The sequence below is a fragment of the Triticum urartu genome, chromosome 6A (genome assembly GCF_056163025.1).
Source record: "Triticum urartu cultivar PI428250 chromosome 6A, HENAU_Tu73, whole genome shotgun sequence".
Taxonomy (NCBI): Eukaryota; Viridiplantae; Streptophyta; class Magnoliopsida; order Poales; family Poaceae; genus Triticum; species Triticum urartu.
This window is the reverse complement of record NC_141878.1, coordinates 341735797-341752937: the sequence shown is the minus strand read 5'-3', so window position 1 is coordinate 341752937 and position 17141 is coordinate 341735797. Positions and strand designations below refer to the sequence as shown.

At 43.3% G+C, this 17141-nt stretch overlaps 1 pseudogene across 1 annotated transcript; it reads left to right on the top strand.

Annotated features, from left to right (window-relative positions):
* Positions 1-8186: 8186 nt before the first annotated feature.
* On the top strand, positions 8187-11679 carry LOC125513327 (uncharacterized; annotated as a pseudogene). The gene is made up of 2 exons (XR_007285863.2): positions 8187-9354; positions 9522-11679. The product of XR_007285863.2 is annotated as an uncharacterized LOC125513327 (transcript).
* Positions 11680-17141: the final 5462 nt, after the last annotated feature.

Below are 17141 nucleotides of genomic sequence, written 5' to 3'. Positions count from 1 at the left end.
GGACATTTTCGGTCTCCGGAAACAGTCGTCGGGCCTCCCTCTCTTCTTTTCTCTCAGTTCGAGACCGTCTACACAGCCCACTACCTACCTCCAGGTCCAACCTAACCTCTCCCGTTGGCCTGCGGCCCTCCTCACGCGCGCGTCTGAAAAGTTGTCCCGGACCCGACCCGAGCAGTCGTCACCGTTGTGTTCAGATCATCCCCAAACATCTACAAAACGTCTCTGTTTTGTTAATTGGACTTCCTGATAGAGTTATTCGCGACCGTCCGATTACGATCGTAGGGACCGGATAGCCCTAACTTAATCCACCTGCCATATAAATACACAAGGTCCAACCCTAAAAATCAGGTACCTTGTCCCATCCTACCTAGCGCCGCCGCCACTCCCTCGGGATCCTCCCCGATCCAAAAATTCCCCCTCGTTGTCTTCACCGGATCAACCAGCTCCCCCCCGATCCATCCAGCCAGTTCAAACAACCGAAGCCGCCACCTCCTCATTTTCCAGATCGAGCGAGATCGAGCTCGCGACCCTGCCGCCTCTAGAGAACATCGCCGGGGACACCCCTGCCAGGCCCTATCGCCCTCCTCCTTCCTCGATCCAACCAGCCGCAGCATCGAAGCAGGGGCCCCTCGCGCCCGAGCCTCGCTGACCCTGCAGGGCGCACCCTCCAGCGACCTCGCTGCTGGTGGCCACGACTAGGACCGGCCTCGTCCCACTCCTCTCCTCCTGATTTTTCCCTCTCCCTCTCTCATGGTGACCCTCTCTCTCTCCTTCCCAGGAACAGACAGGTACTCGCCCAAGCTCCACAGCGTCGCCGCCGTCATCCTGCTGCGTCCGGTTACCTCCAGCAAGCGTCACCCGCCGGAACAATTCCTCTTGACGCCCTGCAGTCTGGCGCTTCCTGTCGCCGACGTCTTCTTCGGTTCCGACGAGGAGGGTATCTTCGTCTCGAGCTCAAGCATTGTCGCTGTTGCCCGTGCTTCGTCTGAACCTCCGTCCCCGCGTCGCCATGCCTCCTTTTTCTTTCTCCATTTCTTCTCTCTCTGAGTTGTCGCACCGCCGCCGTTTTGTAGAGGCCAGCGCCGCCGCCTGGGACTTCTCCGCCGCCGGAGACCTTTGCCTCGTTTGCATCACCGATGCGTCTCCGCGACCGGACCTCCCCAGCCTGCCGCCACTCCACTCCCCGCCGCCCCGAGCCAAGCTGGAGCGTCGCCGCTGTCGTTGTCGTGTGCGCCGCGCCCCTGTTCTTCTGCAGCGAGCGCGCCCCTACGCGTTGACCAGCCACCGCTGCTTCCCGATCGACTGCCTGGGTCGGCCTCGCCTTGTGCCTCATAGCGGCCCAGCAAGGTGCTGAGGCCTAGCTACTCCACCAGCCTGCCTCTTTCTCGAACTGGGCCGAAGCCCATGGGTGAGGCCACCCCAAGCGCCCCTCCTTTTTTTTCTCTCTTACTGCTGGGCCAGTTCAGTTTCGGCCCAGTGGATGTTTTTTTTGGTTCTATGAATTTAGCTAATTTCCAGGGTTTTGCAGATTTATAGAAAACCCCCTAGCCTTCATGCATTTAATATCTCACAAACTAAGCATCACATGTAAAAACTTTGTATATGAAACTTGCTTAGTTTTTTCATCTAGTTTCATAATATGTCTTTTTCATCCATGTTTAAAATGATGTTTACTTTAATTTGCTTAAATAACATGCTAAAATGATTTAAATCATAACTAAATAACCGTAACTCGGATTTTAATAAACTTTATATGTAATTGGGGTAGAAAAATGCCTAGTTTAACATGGTGGCTTCATTTTGCATGCTTAACAACTCTAAAATTATGTTTAGGGAAGAACAGTACCTAACCTAATATATGCACATGAGGAGTTTCCGGATTTGTTGTTTGTTGTTCCCGGCCTCATTTAAACTTGACTAGATGGTATAGTTTTGTTATGCTTCACCTCTTGCCATGCTTAACAACATTTAATATTGTTGAGTACCTAACCGGGAGAGAACTAAATAATTGACGTGGTGTTCCGTCAATATGCATCCCGTTGCATATTGAGCTCCACTTAATTTGTAGGATTGTTTGTGCACTTTGCCATGCCATGTATCATTAAATCGGACATGCATCATACTTGTTTGCGCATCATGCCATGATTTTGTGATGGTTGTTTACTATGTTGTTTGCTTCTTTCCGGTGTTGCTTCTTCGGGTTGGTTCCGATAACGTCGCATTTGTGAGGAACCGTTCGACTACGTCCGTTTGTCTTCTTCATGGACTCGTTCTTCTTCCTTGCAGGATTTCAGGCAAGATGATCATACCCTCGAAATCACCACTATCTTTGCTATGCTAGATGCTCGCTCTTTTGCTATGCCATGCTACGATGCCTACCACTTGCTTTCAAGCCTCCCAAATTGCCATGTCAAACCTCTAACCCACCATGTCCTAGCAAACCGTTGATTGGCTATGTTACCGCTTTGCTCAGCCCCTCTTATAGCGTTGTTAGTTGCAGGTGAAGATTGGAGCTTGTTCCATGTTTGGAACATGGATATTTTGTTGGGATATCACAATATCTCTTATTTAATTAATGCATCTATATACTTGGTAAAGGGTGGAAGGCTTGGCCTTATGCCTGGTGTTTCGTTCCACTCTTGCCGCCCTAGTTTCCGTCATATCGGTGTTATGTTCCCGGATTTTGCGTTCCTTATGTGGTTGGGTAATAATGGGAACCCCTTGACAGTTCGCCTTAAGTAAAGCTCTTCCAGCAATGCCCAACATTGGTTTTACCATTCGCCACCTAGCCTTTTCTTTTCCCTTGGGGGTCGCGCGCCCAAGGGTCATCATTATTTTACCCCCCCGGGCCAGTGCTCCTCTGAGTGTTGGTCCAACTGAGCGATGTCCGAGGCTACCAGGGGCAACTCTGGGCTGGCTTACCCGACGTCTTGCTCATCCGGTGTGCCCTGAGAACGAGATATGTGCAGCTCCTATCGGGATTTGTCGGCACATCTGGGTGGTGTTGCTGGTTTAGTTTTACCCCGTCGAAATGTCTTGTAGAACCGGGATACCGAGTCTGATCGGAATGTCTCGGGAGGAGGTCTATTCCTTCGTTGACCGTGAGAGCTTGTGATGGGCTAAGTTGGGACACCCCTGCAGGGATTTGAACTTTCGAAAGCCGTGCCCGCGGTTATGGGCAGATGGGAATTTGTTAATGTCCGGTTGTAGAAAACCTGAACTTGACCTTGATTAAAATGAATCAACTGCATGTGTGACCGTGATGGTCTCTTTTCGGCGGAGTCCGGGAAGTGAACACGGTGTTGGAGTTATGCTTGACGTAGGTTGTTTTAGGATCACTTCTTGATCATACTTTTATCGACCGTGCTTTGCCTTCTCTTCTCGCTCTCATTTGCGTATGCTAGCCACCATATATGCTAGTCGCTTGCTACAGCTCCACCTCATACCTTTTACCTTACCCATAAGCTTAAATAGTCTTGATCGCGAGGGTGCGAGATTGCTGAGTCCCCGTGGCTCACAGATACTTCCAAAACCAGCTTGCACGTGCCGATGAGTCCATGCAGATGACGCAACCCAGCTCAGGAGGAGCTCGATGAAGATCTTGTCCTTTGTGTTGTTTCATTCTAGTTGATCAGAAGTGGAGCCCAGTTGGGGTCGATCGGGGACCTTTGTCGCATTTGGGGTTCTTCTTTTATTTTGGTTCCATAGTCGGGCCCTGATTGTATTTGGTTGTTGTAATGCTTTATTCATGTAATTGTGTGAAGTGGCGATTGTAAGCCAACTATGTATTTCTTTCCCTTATGTATTACATGGGTTGTGTGAAGATTACCTCACTTGCGACATTGCTTTCAATGCGGTTATGCCTCTAAGTCGTGCTTCGACACGTGGGAGATATAGCCGCATTGAGGGCGTTACAGTTTTCATGGATGATTTCTCTGTTTACAGAACTTCTTTTGATGATTGCTTAAGCAACATTGATCGAGTTTTGCAGAGATGTGAAGAAACTAATCTTGTTTTGAATTGGGAGAAGTGCCATTTTATGGTTAATGAAGGTATTGTCTTGGGGCATAAAATTTCTGAAAGAGGTATTGAAGTTGATAAAGCTAAAGTAGATGCTATTGAAACGATATTGTGTCCTAAAGATATCAAAGGTATAAGAAGTTTCCTTGGTCATGTTGGTTTCAATAGGAGGTTTATTAAAGACTTATCTAAAATTTCTCTAAAATTTCTAGGCCTCTCACTAATATCTTGCGAAAAGATGTTCCTTTTGTTTTCGATGATGATTGTGTAGAAGCATTTGAAATACTTACGAAACCTTGATTTCTGCACCTATTGTTCAACCACCTGATTGGAATTGACCCTTTGAAATTATGTGTGATGCTACTGATTATGATGTTGGTGCTGTTCTAGGGCAAAGAATTGATAAGAAACTGAATGTTATTCATTATGCTAGTAAAACTCTAGACAATGCCCAGAGAAATTATGCTACTACTGAAAAAGAATTTTTATCAATTGTTTTTGCTTGTGATAAGTTTAGATCTTATATTGTTGATTCCAAAGTAACTGTTCACACTGATCATGCTGCTATTAAATATCTTATGGAAAAGAAAAATGCTAAGCCTAGACTTATTAGATGGGTTCTCTTGTTACAAGAATTTGATTTGCATATTATTGATAGAAAGGGAGCTGAGAACCCCGTTGCAGACAACTTGTTTAGGTTAGAAATGGTCTTGATGACCCACTACCTATTGATGATAGTTTTCCTGATGAATAGTTAGTTGTCATAAATGCTTCTCGTAATACTCCATGGTATGTTGATTATGCTAATTACATTGTTTCTAAATTTATTCCACCTAGTTTCACATAACAACAAAACAAAAAGTTTTTCTATGATTTAAGACATTACTTTTGGGATGACCCACACCTTTATAAAGAAGGAATAGATGGTGTTATTAGACGTTGTGCACCTGAGCATGAACAGGAACAGATCCTATGCAAGTGCCACTCCGAGGCCTAGAGAGGACACCACGCTAGAGATAGAACTGCACATAAGGTATTGCAATCTGGTTTTTATTGGCCTACTCTCTTTATGGATGCTCGTAAGTTTGTCTTGTCTTGTGCTGAATGCCAGAGAATTGGCAATATTAGTAGACGTCAGGAAATGCCTATGAATTATTCACTTGTTATTGAACCATTTGATGTTTGGGGATTTGATTATATGGGACCTTTTCCTTCCTCAAATGGGTGTACACATATTTTAGTTGCTGTTGATTATGTTACTAAGTGGGTAGAAGTTATTCCAACTAGTAGTGCTGATCATAACACTTATATTAAGATACTTAAAGAAATTATTTTTCCGAGGTTTGGAGTCCCTAGATATTTGATGACTAATGGTGGTTCACATTTTATTCATGGTGCTTTCCGTAAATTGCTTGCTAAATATGATGTCAACCATAGAATTGCATCTCCATATCGCTGTTAGTCTAGTGGTCAAGTAGAATTGAGCAATAGAGAGATTAAATTGATTTTCAAAAGACTGTTAATAGGTCTAGAAAGAACTGGTCTAAGAAACTTGATGATGCATTATGGGCTTATAGAACTGCCTATAAGAATCCCATGGGCATGTCTCTGTATAAAATGGTTATGGAAAAGCATGTCACTTACCTCTTGAACTAGAACATAAAGCTTATTGGGCAATCAAAGAGCTCAACTATGATTTCAAACTTGCCGGCGAGAAGAGATTATTTGACATAAGATCGCTTGATGAATGGAGAACCCAAGCCTATGAAAATGCCAAGTTGTTAAAAGAAAATGTTAAAAGATGGCATGAAAAAGGATACAAAAGCATGAGTTTAATGTAGGTGATCATGTTTTGCTATACAACTCTCGTTTAAGATTTTTTTTATAGGAAAGCTTCTCTTAAATGGGAAGGTCCTTACATTATCGAGGAGGTCTATCATTCCGGTGCCATCAAAATCAACAACGCCGAAGGCACCAACCCGAAGGTGGTAAACAGTCAAAGAATTGAACATTATATCTCAGGTACTCCCATAAATGTTGAGTCCAATATAATTAATACCATAACACCGGAGGAGTACATAAAGGATAATTTCCAAAACGTTTCAGACTCTAAAAGGGAATAGGTATGTGGTACGGTATGTAAATCAACTCCAAAACTGTTCTAATGGCATTTTTTCTCCATTCTAGAATATTTAAAAATTAGGAAAATTAAAAGTAGTCCGAAATATGCATGAGGAGACCACCAGGGTGGAGGGCGCGCCCTACCCCCTGGGCGCCCCCTGCCTTATGGCCACCTCGTGTGCACTCCGGACTTTGTTTTCTTGCACAATACTTCTTTTGGTCGGTAAAAATTCATTATATAATCTTCTGAAGGTTTTGACCACTGTATTCTTTGTTCTTGTTTCTTGCTGTTTTGCCTTGACAGGTTTGAAAATATGTCGTCCCAAGATTCAGAGAGAGAGAGCTATATAGCTGATTATATCGCAAACCCAAAGGCCTACGGGGATGTGGAGCATTATGGTTGGACCACAGAGGAAGAAGAAGACTATGATCCAAAGGGAAGGAAGGAGACAAGCTCGGAACAAGATGAAGTCCCACTATACCAACCTGGAGACATGCACGTGGAGTTCAAAAAGTCAAGTCTCCCTAATAAATCAAAGAAACTTAAGATCGAGTTTATCCCTTTTCATCTCTTGCAGGAAAACGAACATGATCTATGTAAAAAGATATTAAGGTTTGAGCAGGAGATCGATGACTTAAGGAAGGAAAATTCTATCCTCAAGCGTAAGCTGAGAAAGGACACTACATCAACAACTCCATCATCATCACCTCCGAAGAAAGAGACATAAAAACATGGGTATGGGCACTCCCCTTAGCTACCGCCAAGCTTGGTGGAGATGCCCGGTATTGTATCACCATCACACCTTTACCTTTATCATTTTTCTTAATTCAATTCTTTTGGTTATATCTTGATCTAGTAGAATAAAATTTTAGTATGATCTAGCTTTGAGTTTTGTTTCGAGATCTATATATGTAATCGACTCCTTGAGTTATTCTAACATATAAGGAGGCTGGACGACCGGCCCACCCGAGAGCTCCTTCGATTTTGCATCGTTCTGACCCTTCGATCATGCCTGGTCGCGTCAATGCTTGTGTGCCAGCCGTTTGATTTTTGCAGTTCGTTTTGACCTGCGGTTGTTTTGTCGATGCACAATGACCGATGGGCTTTGCTAGGCCTTGGATTGGCTGGGTTAAAATCTCTCGCGTGAGCCATTCCCGCTGCGTCGCGTGGCTCGATGTGCGCAGACCGCGTCGTGCGTTGTGGGCGAGCAGCGAAGGGGTTGGCCGACGCGTATGTACCTGGTTTCTGCACCCGCTTCTGTGATGGGTAGGCCGATGCTGATCCTGGTCCCACTCGTCGGCTGGGGTGGCTGTATCTTCACGGTCAACTGCTCCTGTCGTAGCGGTCCTCACGCGGTGCCCGCATCGTGCGTCGTGCGTCGTGGGGAGTCGTTGTGTCAACTTTGCTACAGCTACGGACATTTGTTACGGGTTGCAATCTACAGGAGTACGTGGGGCAAATTAATTGAAAATTAACGGGGGTCACACCACTGAATTCACGAGGGAGGAGGGATTACAGGTGGGGTCATAGTCGTCCGTAGAGGGTAGCCCGTATGGTGCTGCCCGTAAGTTTAGAATTTTCGGTCGTTGTGTCCTGCGGCAGCTGCAGAGGGGTGGGCAGATGCATGTGGATAGGGATTGGACGGACATAACCACACGCGCGATCCACACCCACTCCTCACGCGGTGCCTCCTCCTCCTCCCTCTCACAGTCGCTGCACCGTTCCTCCCTTCCGCCCTCTCCTCCTTCCCGGATCCCCGCTAAGGCGACGCCTTGCAGGCAAAGGACGACAGCGGCGGCGCGTAGGAGAGAGAAGATGAGAGGGAGAGAGAGAAGGAGAGGAGGGAGAAAGAGAGGAAGAGGATAGGAGGCAAGGCGTCGGATGTGAGAGAGCAGGGGAGGGCCAAGAGGCCAGCGGTGTGGGCTGGAGCTGAGAGGCCGGAGACCCGGGCGGCGGACGCCTCACGAGGTGGCGGAGAGGCCGGCGATAGGGAAGGAGCAAAATCGTCATGGATCTGTAGGGAAGGTGAGGTCCTGACGGCTGAAGATGGTGCGCAGCCGGCGACGCGTCCTCCCCGCTCTCGCTCGCTCGCATCGTCTTCGAGATCGCGGGCTCGGCGCACCTCTGGTCGTGCCGCCGCGAGTATGTCCGCCTCTGGTGGGATCCCGCCTCCATGCGCGGCCACGTCTGGCTCGACGCTAGCGCGCCCGGCGCGCCGGGGCCCAGCGCTGCCGGGGAGGACTAGCTCCTGCCGATCCGGGTGTCCGAGGACACCTCGCGCTTCCGGTACACCAACCCGACGGGCCACCCTTCTGGGCTCCGGATCACGCGCATCGCTGCCGAGGCCGTGCGGCTTGTGGGAGGCGGGGGCGCGCGGTGGGTGGTGCTCGTGGACGACGACACCGTGCTGTCCCCGGACAACCTGGTGGCGTGCTCGGGAAGTACGACTGGAGGGAGATGGTGTACGTCGGGGCCTCGTCGGAGAGCCACTCGGCCAACACCTATTTCAGCCACGGCCCCTCGCCGCTGTGCTCGCGCGGACACTCGACGTGTGCATCGAGAGGTACCCCAGGCTGTATGGAAGCGACGACCGCCTCCATGCTTGCATCACGGAGCTTGGCGTACCCCTTTCGCGCGAATATGAATTCCATCATGTATGTTTGGGTGTTCATATTTTTGATAGACAAACACTAATAGGTGCACTTGACTGTTTGAGGAAATGCCAACTGAAAGCGAAATTCAGTTAGAACTAGCCTTTTGCATGTGTGTTCTTGATGCTTCATGTACGACCACATAGTAGGGACGCAATAAATATTTCTTAGCTAGGTTGCTTGCCTAATGAAGCTCCCATGTGGACCATTTACTCCTCTGTGTTATTGGAATTTGTTTGCGGTGTTTGCTCAGGCTGAAGAAATTCATGTTGTTTTCCTTCATTTATTTTCTTTTATGAGTAAGTACTACCTTTGGCAATTGCTCTGTCCAGCCTATTAATCACCGATAAAGGTTTTGATGCAATCTACGGAATAAGCTCACATTGTTGATTGCAGGATCGGAAGATGCTTTACACATAATTGTGTGATGCCCAGAGACATTTTGCACAACGGAAACTTCTTGTGAAGCTTGATCTTATTCAGGTGCCTAACTGACTACGGCTTACTAGGTGTTTGTGCTTACCAGTATGCCAGAAACTTCTTGGAAGCTCGCCGTTTCAGGTGCCTAACTGACTGCCGCTTTCTATGTTCATGCTTATTTGCAGCCAGATAGTGATTTTGGGCTGAAAGATTATTGCAAGCTTAGAATCTTTTAAAGGTCCTTATTGACATGACTCGTATGATAAACTTCCAAAATATTCATTTAACGTTGCTATTTTTCTTTTCAGAGCCATATGAATTTTTTATAGAAACATGAGCAGAATAAAATGGAAACAGCTTCTGGTACATCTGAGGTATAAAATCGGCAATCTTCGTTGAATGTTGAGCTTTTTCATCTATAACTGTGTTTTCTTTAAAGTTAACTACAGAAGCATTGCTTTTATTCACAGGTTTTGCTTTTCTTTCATGTTTCCTATCCAACATAAAATCTGTGTCACTGGTTGTAGTCATCGCTTCTAAAGTCAACGCTGCCTTTTCTGTCACAGGTTTACTGGTTTTTCTATTTTCATTCCTATGGCCTGTATTTTTGTAGCGAGCTTCTTTTATGCTTGGTTACCAAACTTATCAATTGGCATGCCTATTTCTCTGCATTGTATAGCCTTTATTATATTATAACTGTAAAGAATGCAGTTTGAGGATAATCTGCCAATTCTTCTGTATTGGATATGAAATAATTAGGCATTTCTAAATTGTCTTGAATTTCCCTGAACTGAAAAATGGACTGATCTACTTGCTGCCTGTGCTACTAAACATAAAACTGAAAAACCTTTTACTGCCATTTTGTTGGTACTTTCCATAATGAACTTGGTTTCTGTTCACACACATGTACTGCTACATTATCCTATACATGTTGTCTGAATTATGTGAGAGGATACTGCCATTTTGTTGGTACTTTCCATATTGAATTCAGTGTAGCAGACATCAGCAAGTTTGAGATGTAGCACTCTTCACTTTTGTCGCTGGTTTACATCTGTCAATCCTAGAAATTGATTAGTGCCTTCTGTTTTGACTCTAGATTTGAATAGTGCCCAGGTAGTGTTCATTAGTAGGTTAAAAGGATGTTCAACTTATTTATTAAATCATGATGTACAAAAGGTTTAGCTAATTGGGACTCCAAGTCTGCAACCAAAGTAGAAATAAGGCCATGGAGCAAGAGTTCCGTTGGGCATCCTTTGCATTTCTCTTGTCATGTTCCATGCTTCACAACATGTGGGTAAACATATCAGTACACACGCACACTGCAGTTTGTAATGTCATTTAATAGGGGATGCATTAGGGTACTTTATTTCCATTATAAACTAATAATAATTAAGAGCTTAGTAAGGTAACAATAATCTACTCCCTCCGTTCTAAATTACTTGTCGCAGAAATGGATGTATCTAGAACTAAAATACATCTAGATACATCCATTTCTGCGACGAGTAATTCGGAACGGAGGGAGTAGGATATACAGTAGAATATTAGATGTGCTTGTATAAGTAGAATGCAGAGTTTAGAAATGAACTGAAATCTTAGAGCAGGAAGTGGTAGGCTTAATTTCATTTAGAAAAATAGGTGTACTGCAGCATCATATATTAAGGTAATCCCTCAGCCAAAACAAATTGGAGGGGAAGATCGTCAAGTTAGCGACCCAGTTTTCATTCTGTGGGCTTTCCTTTCTTCAAAGAAAGCTCCAGCCCGAGCAAGGGCATATCAGCTACAATATCGATCAGTTGGTTGATTATGTCGCCCATTTTGTAAATTCAACTTAGCAATAAAGCATTGACAAGTGTGTTCACTTCTCTCCATCCCAAACAAAATATCATCATCTGGTTCTTTAATCTGTTTTTAATCCTTATATCAGTCTGCGACGATGGAACCAATTTTTCACCCAATCTGAACTGGTTGTTTTACCTCTTCTTTTTTACTCTCCATAAATGTACAGCTTTATAAAAGTTGTTGTATTGCTTGGGGCCAATTTACTTATATTATGCTCAACTTTAGCTCATGAACTGCATGGCGAAACCTAATTCTGGTTGGTCTTCTGCCACTTGTTTTATGGCTGTCTAGGCAACGGATGGCATTCTTCTTTGTTGCCAATTGTGAATTATTTTGTAGAAGGTCTCTCAGCAGCTACCTATGCTTTGCGAGGTTCTGACAGTATGTAGCTAGCATGTGTGGTTTTTACATACTTCTGCATAGGTTGAGATGCATCACATGATCTTCTCTTGATTGATGGGTATTGCAGAGTCCTTTCTTTGCCACAAAGGGCAGGAGCTATGCCATTCAACTCAAAAGGACAAAGAGTTCATCACAAGGGGGTGGTCTCTAGGATATTTACACAAAATAGGAAATTTCTTTTTGTATAGAACCAAATTATACTATCTAATTGAGTAAATTATATCATGTATTAAGTACATTTTATTGTGTCACCTATGTTTACCTCTTTTTTAATGCAAGTTTACTACTACTCAGACTTTCTAATTGCAGGCTCAACTATTTGGACCCACTGATCTGATTTTGTTTGGTTTGTGTATGTGTATACTGATGTCTGGTGAATCCCTAAAGAACCAAATCTTCATTCCTATCTCGCATATGCTATCTTAAATGCAAAGTGTTAGCTACTCCAGTCTCATGTTTGAAAATGTGATTGATTATAAATTGCGCACACTTTTGTATATATTTGCAAAGAAAAAAATCCTTATTATTTTTTTATTAAAATGGTTTGCGTCGGTACCCTGAGTGGTTGCTCATACTTAAAGTTACTAACAAATACAAGTATTTTCAATGTGCTCATGGTTTTAAATGATACTGACTCTACGCCTAAGTGGTTGCTAAAACCTATTTTTACCGAGAAAGACAAACCTTTTCAAAAGACTTACTGTACAGAATTTGAAAAACAATTCTATTTGATTTTTTCATACCAAGACATGTTTTTTTAAATTAGACCATACATTAAGTTAAGCCGTGTATATTCATATCATTATGAAAAACCATTTCACAGTGTTTCTTATTAGAGGGGGATTAAACCATGGGATTTTGTTTCATTGTGAACATGATTTTAGTGTGTCTTTGCGTTATTTGGCGCAACGAGTCCACTAGTATATAATAAAGAGTAGTTTTGAGTTGAGAGCTTTGCTTTGTTGCTATGATCTTAAGGGAATTAAATAAGAGAAAGGAATAAGAAGAAATAAAAAGATCATATATTGATCTTATGGAGAGTAATGACTTCACATATAAAGAATATGATAAATACAAGTTGTTGAGAGTTGACAAACATAGTATTGGTCATTGTTGCAATTAATATGAAGTAATAAAGAAAGAGAGGCTTCACATATAAATATACTATCTTGGACGTCTTTTGTAATTGTGATCACTCATTAATATATGATATGCTAAAAGGTTGATGTTGGACAAAGAAGACAACACAATGGGTTATGTTTTCTTATATCCGAATAGAAGTAATATTGTCTTGGATCCTCCAACATGTTGAGCTTGCCTTTCCCTCTTATGCTAGCCAAATCCTTTGCACCATGTAGAGATACTACTTGTACTTCCAAACATCCCTTAAATCAGTTTTGCCATGAGAGTCTACCATACCTACCTATGGATTGAGTAAGATCCTTCAAGTAAGTTGTCATCGGTGCAAGCAATAAAAATTGCTCTCTAAATATGTATGATCTATTAGTTGAAAAAATAAGCTTTATACGAACCGTGATATGGAAGAAATAAAAGAGACAGACTGCATAATAAAGTTCTTTATCACAAGCGGCAATGTAAAGTTACGTTCTTTTGCATTAAGATTTTGCATCCAACCATAAAAGCGCATGGCAACCTCTGCTTCCCTCTGCGAAGTGCCTATCTTTTACTTTTATCTTCTACCCTTATACAAGATTCATGGTGATCATCACCTTTCCTTTTTACACTTTTTCTCTTTGGCAAGCGCTATGTGTTGGAGAAAGATTTATATAGGTTAGCATAAAGTATTATTGTTGACATTACCCTTGAGGTAAAAGATTGGGAGGCGAAACTATAAGCACCTATCTTTCCCTGTGTCCGATTGAAGCTTTGAACATATAAGTACCGCGTGAGTGTTAGCAAATTGCGAAAGACTAAATGATAGTTGAGTATTTGGACTAGCTAAAAAGCTTTTGAATTGACTTTTTCTCATTTTATGATAAATTGAAATTGCCTCAATAACTGAGATCATAGTTTGTTAGTTTTCAATAAAGTTTCCGATTCATATTTTACCTTGTGGACGAATTGTTACTTTGGCATAAGAAATTATATGACATTATATGTTGCTATTCTAAAAAGATGATCATGATGTTCTCATGTTCGTATTTTATTTTATCGACACCTCTATCTCTAAACATGTGGACATATTTTTTGATTTCGGCCTTCGCTTGAGGACAAGCGAGGTCTAAGCTTGGGAGAGTTGATACGTCCATTTTGCATCATGCTTTTATATTGACTAGTAAATGCGCACGTGCAATGCACGTTAATATTTAGGCAATATATTAATTGCACGCAGATATTAGGTATGATATTATTTGTGTGTTAATTCTGTGATTAGTGCAATAGTTAGTATGATATCAATCACACGTTAAACATGTTGAACGCTCGCCACTGCAGCAGTCTAGGTCGTTGGATTGACTTAGTTTGACGGCCAACATCAATTGGATCTGCCTCTTTGGGTCTTTCTATATTGGTATAGATATAGATATTAATTGCACGCAGATATTAGGTATGATATTATTTGTGTGTTAATTCTGTCATTAGTGCAATAGTTGGTATGATATTAATTGCACGTTAAACATGTTGAACGCTCGCCATTGGAGCAGTCTAGGTCGTTGGATTGACTTAGTTTGACGGCCGAGATTAATTGGATCTACCCCTTTGGGTCTTTCTATATTGGTATAGATATTTATTGCATTATGGGCTGTTATTACACATTATGACACAATACTTATGCCTTTTCTCTCTTATTTTACCAGGTTTACACAAAGAGGGAGAATGCCCACAGCTGGAATTCTGGACCGGAAAGGAGCAAATCTGAGAGACCTATTCTGCACAACTCCAAAACTCCTGAAACTTCACGAAGAATTGTTTTGGAATAAAAAAATATTGGGCGAAGAAAGCACCCGGGGGAACCCACCAGTCAACTATAAGGATGGGGGCGCGCCCTACCCCCTGGGCGTGCCCCCTGCCTTGCCGGCAGCCTAGCAGGACCCCCGTGCCCATCTTTTGCTATACGAAGGGTTTTTACCTTGAAAAAAAATTAAAAGAAAGCTTTCAGGATGAAGTGTCGCCGTCTCGAGGCGGGACTTGGGCAGAACCAATCTAGGGCCCCGGCGGAACTATTCTGCAGGGGAAACTTCCCTCCCGAAGGGAGAAATCGAAGCCATCGTCATCACCAACAATCCTCTCGTCAAGAGGGGGTCAATCTCAATCAATATCTTCACCAACACCATCTCCTCTCAAACCCTAGTACATCTCTTGTATCCTATCTTTGTCTCAATACCTCAGATTGGTACCTGTGGGTTGCTAGTAGTGTTGATTACTCTTTGTAGTTGATGTTAGTTGGTTTATTCGGTGAAATATCATATGTTCAGATCCTTAATGATAATTAATACTCCTTTGATTATGAAATGAATATGCTTTTTGAGTAGTTACGTTTGTTCCTGAGGACATGGGAGAAGTCTTGTTATAATTAATCATGTGAATTTGGTATTCGTTTGATATTTTGATGAGATGTATGTTGTCTTTCCTCTAGTGTGGTGTTATGTGAATGCCGACTACATGACACTTCACCATTGTTTGGGCCTAGGGGAAGGCACTGTGATGTAGTAAGTAGATGATGGGTTGCTAGAGTGACAAAAGCTTAAACCCTAGTTTATGCGTTGCTTCGTAAGGGGCTGATTTGTATCCATATGTTTCATGCTATGGTCAGGTTTATCTTAATTCTTCTTTCTTAGTTGCAGATGCTTGCGAGAGGGGTTAATCATAATGGGAGGCTTGTCCAAGGATGGGCAGCACCCAAGCACTAGTCCACCCACATACCAAATTATAAAAGTAACGAACGCGAATCATATGAGCATGATGAAAACTAGCTTGACAACAATTCCCATGTGTCCTCGGAAGCGCTTTGCTTTATATACGAGTTCATCTAGGCTTGTCCTTTGCTACAAAAAGGATTGGGCCACCTTGCTGCACCTTAGTTACTTTTGTTACTTGCTTTCCCTTACGAATGATCTTATCACACAACTATCTGTTACCGACAATTTTAGTGCTTGCAGAGAATACCTTGCTGAAAACCGCTTGTCATTTCCTTCTGCTTCTCATTGGGTTCGACTCTCTTACTTATCAAAAGGACTACGATAGATCCCTTATAATTGTGGGTCATCAATATGCTGGGAGGTTGGCTTAGTTGGGTTTTTAGGACTTTATTTTTCCAGGACAAGGCTTAGTTGGTTTGACAGACAAAGCGAGAGAAAGATGTGAGATGTGTGAATGTGTAGTGGACGTACTATTGGAGTGCCTAAGGTAAATTGTGTATGTATACCTATGTGGTTATTTACTTCGTGTAACGCCCTCGATGCGGCTATATCTCCTACGTGTCGAAACACGACTTAGAGGCATAACCGCATTGAAAGCAATGTCGCAAGTAAGGTAATCTTCACAACAACCCATGTAAATAGAATATAAGGGGAAAATTACATAGTTGGCTTACACTCGCCACGTCACACAAAGTACATAAATAGCATTACATCATCCAATCACTCATGGTCCGACTACGGTACCAAAATAAAAGATCAACCCAACATGCGACACGGTCCCGATCGCCCCAACTGGGCACCACTACTGATCATCAGAGAAAGACACATAGTAACGGCGTGAGTCTTCGTCGAACTCCCACTTGAGCTCAAGCGCATCATCTGGAACGGAGTCATCGGGCCCTGCATCTGGTTTGAAAGTAATCTGTGAGCCACGGGGACTTAGCAATCTCGCACCCTCGCGATCAAGACTATTTAAGCATATAGGTAAGGCAAGGTAATATGTGGAGCTGCAGCAAGCGACTAGCATATATGGTGGCTAACCTGTTCGCAAAAGAGAGCGAGAAGAGAGGGCAAAGCGCGAACGAAGAACTAGAGAACAACCTACGGCAAGCATTACTCCAACACCGTGTTCGCTTCCCGGACTCCGCCGAGAAGAGTGTTGGAAATATGCCCCAGAGGCAATAATAAATTGATTATTATTATATTTCCTTGTTCATGATAATCGTTTATTATCCATGCTAGAATTGTATTGATAGGAAACTCAGATACATGTGTGGATACATAGACAACGCCATGTCCCTAGTAAGCCTCTAGTTGACTAGCTCGTTGATCAATAGATGGTTACGGTTTCCTAACCATGGACATTGGATGTCGTTGATAATGGGATCACATCATTAGGAGAATGATGTGATGGACAAGACCCAATCCTAAGCATAGCACTAGATCGTGTAGTTCGTATGCTAAAGCTTTTCTAATGTCAAGTATCATTTCCTTAGACCATGAGATTGTGCAACTCCCGGATACCGTAGGAGTGCTTTGGGTGTGCCAAACGTCACAACGTAACTGGGTGGCTATAAAGGTACACTACGGGTATCTCCGAAAGTGTCTGTTGGGTTGGCACGAATCGAGACTGGGATTTGTCACTCCGTGTGACGGAGAGGTATCTCTGGGCCCACTCGGTAGGACATCATCATAATGTGCACAATGTGATCAAGGAGTTGATCACGGGATGATGTGTTACGGAACGATTAAAGAGACTTGCCGGTAACGAGATTGAACAAGGTATCGGGATACCGACGATCGAATCTC